The sequence below is a fragment of the Mus caroli genome, unplaced genomic scaffold (assembly GCF_978045245.1).
Source record: "Mus caroli unplaced genomic scaffold, Mus_caroli_1 scaffold_1, whole genome shotgun sequence".
NCBI classification, from domain to species: domain Eukaryota; kingdom Metazoa; phylum Chordata; class Mammalia; order Rodentia; family Muridae; genus Mus; species Mus caroli.
Window position 1 is genome coordinate 35,665,073 of NW_028227256.1, and position 5,551 is coordinate 35,670,623.

A 5,551-nucleotide genomic window follows, 5' to 3' on the forward strand; every position below is an offset into this window, starting at 1 on the left:
ATGTGTGAGTGTGTGTGTGTGTGTGTGAGTTACTATGTTTGGATTGTGAGTTTGTGTGTGGGGGTATGAGTGTGTGTGGATAGGATGTGTGAGTGTGTGAATGTGAGTTAGTGTGTGGAGATAGGGTGTATGATTGTGTGAATGTGAGTGTGTATGGATAGGATGTATGAGTGTGTGGATGTGAGTTAGTGTGTGTGGATAGGATGTGTGAGTGGTGTGTGGGTATGAGTGAGTGTGTGTGGATAGAATATGTGATTGTGTGGATGTGAGTTAGTGTGTGTAGATAAGATGTGGGAGTTGTGTGTGTGGATAGGATGTGTGAGTGGGTGGATGAGTGTGAGGGAGAGTGAGTTTAGAATGGAACCGACAACCACTTTAACACACACTTCCTTCTCCATTCCACACAGAACATTGGCAAGCGCCTCAACAGCCACTGTCCCCCCAAAATGAGATTGCCATCTCCTGAACAGGGGCTCCTGCTGTCACACATTGTCAAGTCCCATTTTCCCCCATTTCCTGAAAACCTGGGTATAGCACAAAGCAGCAAATATTTTTCCTGTCACCACCAATGATGGCCCCACAAGTTCCCAGATAGCACAGTTACTTCATCACAATAATTAAAAATTCCCTGATATCATACCAACCCCGGCTAATTATCCCTTGGAGACAGAGCAGATTCACAGAGTGTCACTGTCAACAGCGTCTCCCTGCTCAGAAGCTCAGACACACACTGTGTGACAGTCACATTGCCATGGGTTCCAGACGGGCATGGTGACCTGGGCTGTGGCTGGGAGACAGAAGTGAGTGTCAGTTACCACTGTGGTAGCTCCAACTGCTCTCTGTTGGGCTTGCTTCTCTTCTAGCTGAAAAACAGCAGAGCTTTGGGGACATGCTAGCCTTTTGCCGACACCATGACAAGCCCAAAGCAGTTCCAGCTTGGTTTGAGTCCCAGTGGGAAGAAACAAAGTCCTTATCTCCAGCTCTTCCAGCTGCCTAGACACTATCAGCACCCACTATCTCTACTTGCACATTCTGCGCGTGGCACACTGAGCAGCTCAGGGTCACAGACACACGGTCACTATCCCATCCACTCAGGCAGGACTTCACACGGGAGGCCTTAATACAGTAGCCGTAAGAGAAGGGCCCAGGCCCAGATGTGGCTCTCAAGCACCTGGGACAGACAGCCACCCCTCTTTCTTGGGGCACCTCAGCTATCTAGTGAAAACAAGAAGCCAGAAGTGAGAGCTCTGCTCACACTCTGAGGTGGGAAAAGCCACAAACCCACAAAGACTCATTTGACGAGAGGAAAGAAACTGGTCCCCGAGGCTATTTTTGCTGAGTGGACTTAATGGCTGAAGTGGACTCTGGGTTTTCTTACCACCTTTACTCAAACGGCAACTCCCTGTTCTGTTCTCCTTTCACAAGCGAGAAAGTCCCTTCTCAGGGAAGTTCAGTCAGCTCTCTACCCAATGGCTCTCTGCCATTCACACACTCTTTTTAGTAGCTGCTGCTTCTTAGAAAGGTCTCAGTTCCTGTAAAATAGAGAGGACAGTACAGAGATTCGCTGGAGGCCCATGCCCCACAAAGGCACAGCCTCACTACAAAAACACCCCCCACCAGAGTGACACATTCCTTACAACTGATGGACCCCAGAACACACCCTTTACCACCCACCCACAGTCTGCTGTGTCTTCAGCGTTTGCTCTTGGAGTTGGACGGTCTATGTGTTTGGTCCAACATATAAGGACACAGACCCGTCCCATTATATGCATGGTGGCTTCCCGCCCTAACCCCTCTTGCTGTGCTACTTCCTCCTGCCCTCTCTGAGCCAGACTTGGCCGCCACTCATCTCGCGACTGTCTTCATAGTTTTGAATGTTCCAGAATTCAGAGCGAATGGCACCTGACCATCTCAAGACTGGATTCCTTTTTTTTTTTAAATATATTTAATTTTTTTAATTTAAAAAATTTTTGAGGTAGAAAATTACCTAAAGTGGAGCATCTTGACACAAATGGATTAGCACGGAAGAGTACTTTGCTCTTCCAGAACACTAGAGTTTGGTCCCCAGCAGCCATGTCAGTTAACTCACAACTGCCTTTATCTCCAGCTCCATGAAAACTGACACCCTCTTCTGGTCCCTGAGGGTACTGCACACATGTGACACACTCAGACATACGCAGTAATAAAGTGATCCATCCTAGCGACATGCCTAAGTGACTCCATGTCTCTAGGCCTTAGTAATTCCTCCTTCTCTTCCTCTTCCTCCTCCTCCCCCTCCTCCTCCTCCTCCTCCTCTTCTTGGCAATGAAGAACATTCCACTGTCAGCTATGACACCATTATTTAGCCACTCATGACTACAAGACACTGTGCCTGAATCTAAGGGTTGGCAACTGCAGATAAAGCCACGTGTAGCATCGTGTGTGAATGAGACCATTCAGTTCCTTTGGAATAAGTATAAGGAGCACAGTTTTGGGGCAGTGAGGTAGCGGTGTGCAGGTCGCTTTCACTTGTTCTTGGAGGAGCAGACAGACAGACAAACAGTGCAAAGGATATAGTCAAGATTATATGTTGACTTGAGATAATGGCTCAGTGAGTAAAGCACTTGCTGATTCTGATGGTCTGAGTTCAAGCCCCCAGAGCCCACACAGCAGCAGGTCAGATGGTGAGCTCCTCTGTAATCCGTGTTCCTACTGTGAGATGGGCCACAGAGAGGATTCCCACAAGCTCATGGCTTAGCTATCACATGGAGGACCAACAATATCTGAGCTTATCTCCTGACCTCCATATGCATGCCTGTCTTAGTCAGGGTTTCTATTCCTGCACAAACATCATGACCAAGAAGCAAGTTGGGGAGGAAAGGGTTTATTCGTCTTATACTTCCATACCGCTGTTCATCACCAAGGAAGTCAGGACTGGAACTCAAGCAGGTCAGGAAGCAGGAGCTGATGCAGAGGCCATGGAGGGATGTTCTTTACTGGCTTGCCTCCCCTGGCTTGCTCAGCCTGCTCTCTTATAGAACCCAACCAAGACTACCAGCCCAGAAATGGTCCCACCCCCAGAAATGGTCCCACCCACAAGGGGCCTTTCCCCCTTGATCACTAATTGAGAAAATGCCTTACAGCTGGATTTCATGGAGGCATTTCCTCAACTGAAGCTCCTTTCTCTGTGATAACTCCAGCTGTGTCAAGTTGACACAAAACTAGTCAGTACAATGCCTAACCCAATATACACCTGCACAAGCATCACACACACACACACACACTCATGAACACACTCATGCAGCATACAGGTACGCACTCACACTATGCACAATTAAGAGTGAGAATGAGTAACTAAAACCTCTCCCGTCTTCAGACTCCTCAGAAGCCCATGCTCAGCAGCTTCTTGGGTCTGCCTGGAATCGGATGTCTATGCTGCAGCACACAGGAGCTGAGTGAACACATGTGAACACATGTGAACACATGTGAACACACACAGAGAAAAGATACATCAGTTTCAGCACCTGAAAGGAATAAGCTTTTCTATTTCTCTATCACGTGTAATTTTTTATTTCATAAAAATGAATATGAAGCTAATGAGGAACATTAAGATTTGATAGCATTGGCAGAGGGGCCAATGGTATGTGCTATATACCCTCTGTGTTTACACAGCATTTCATCCCAAAATTTGTCCCTAGATCCTGTCACCATTCTCCTGTCATAATAAGCAGGTGATTCTGGAGCCTGCAAGGAAAGAAGCAAGACAAGACAGACAGAGGCAGACAGACAAGACAGACAGACAGATAGACAGAACTTCTGAGTCCCAGGCCATTCTGTCTCATCTGCAAACAGGTAGCCAGCCAGAAAACAAGCCCCAAAGGACAGGACACATGTCCTTAGACATATAGTGATCAGCACCAGCTGTCATTCTGCCGTCCCGCCTCCCTTCACAGATATTCTTCCTTGGCCCCTTTAGAGATGGTCTGCCTCTCCCTTTCCTCACACTGGGAGCCGCCAGGCTGGGATAGGCAGGTAGCATAGGAATGGAGGCTGAGTACACCCTACAGAAGAGCAACCACAAGGAGGCTGTAGCTCAGAGGCCAGGCCCGTGCCTAGCTTGTGCAGAACCTCAGAGTGGGGTGGGGTGGGGGGGAGAGTCTGGAGGTCTGGGGGTGGGGTAGGGGGTGGAGTTGGGGCTCCTACTCCAAGCACCTACCACTTCATAAATAAAGTATGTGACTATGTCCCATCCCCCCACCACGTGATTTGCACACGTGGTTGCCTTTGTATTTCAATTTTTTAAAAAAAAAATCTATATATACTAGGGAACACAGGCTCCAAAAAACTTTAAATTAAAAAAAAAAAGTGGGGGTGGGGAGTTAGGGAGATGCCAGTGATCAAACCAGTTTGTCTTGATGAGGAGTATCCCAGCGGTGTGGATCCCAGTGGTGTGGCACAGCCGGAGCAGCGGACCTCTGGGCAGAAAGATACATTGTATATAGAGAATTAAGAAACAACAATAAGGCTAGCTCCAGCTTATCCGCCCTTCATCACCTCACAGGTGAGCAGTGTAGGTGACAAATGCTTCCCACAGGTGTCCACTGACACCGGGCATCTTTGCTAGGAGACCCCGGCCAGGCCTTGTGCAGGGTTGTGCCTATGTGTGGATCCTAGGGCATCCTTCTCTACAGAGATGGCCCTCTGTCCCTTTGTGGGTGGGGGAGGGGGAGCAAGCTTCCGCCGGGACCTCGACTTTACTGAGCACTCTGTTTCCCTTTGGCAGCTCTTTAATGTGAAGTTTCCCACCTTTGCTTTGAGTCAATGTGCAGCCATCCTGTTGCTCGTGAGTCTAAACTCTGCGGACTTGATGTCTGAGTTCAAAGGCTGGAAGATGCTGGAGGATCAGAAGAAGTTCAGATGAAGGCTGAAAGCTTCCCACAGAAAGCTTTCACATCCTGGGGTGAAAGCTGCTTCCCACTACCCGGGCTCCTCTCTTTACTCTCATTGACTGGCACCCATGATAGGATAGACCTGCTTTATGTGGTCCACTGGTCTAAATGGTAATCTCATCCCAAAATACTCTCACAGAGACATCCAGACCTGTGAGCAAGCGATACAAAGTTTCCCATCTCTGCTCCTCACAGGCAAGAAAGGAAGCCTTGGGTAAGCCTTTCCTAACCACCATCACTGGTGGAAACGCCTGTGTGTGTGTGTGTGTGTGTGTATCCGTGGGGGGGGGGGGGGGAAGGAGGGGGAGCTCTCGGGGGTCTGAAAGGGGGAAACAATAAAGGGAGGACAGGTTTATCCAAGGCTTGGGAAGGAGCTCCTGAGAGAAGTAAAATAGATCACTGACACTTGGGCAGGCCATTTGTGTTCTCTCTGAGCCTGTGTTCACATCTCACATGGGGCTCTGCCAACATCTTCCCCTCAGCCAGCATATGAAAGGGCTGTTTCCCTAACCACCATCACTGGTGGCAGGGGTGTTACTGGGGGGAGCGTTCTGATTAAGGGAAACAATCTTTGCTTTTTAAGCTTTATCACATGGAACCTCTTAAGGGTAAATCTCTTCAGA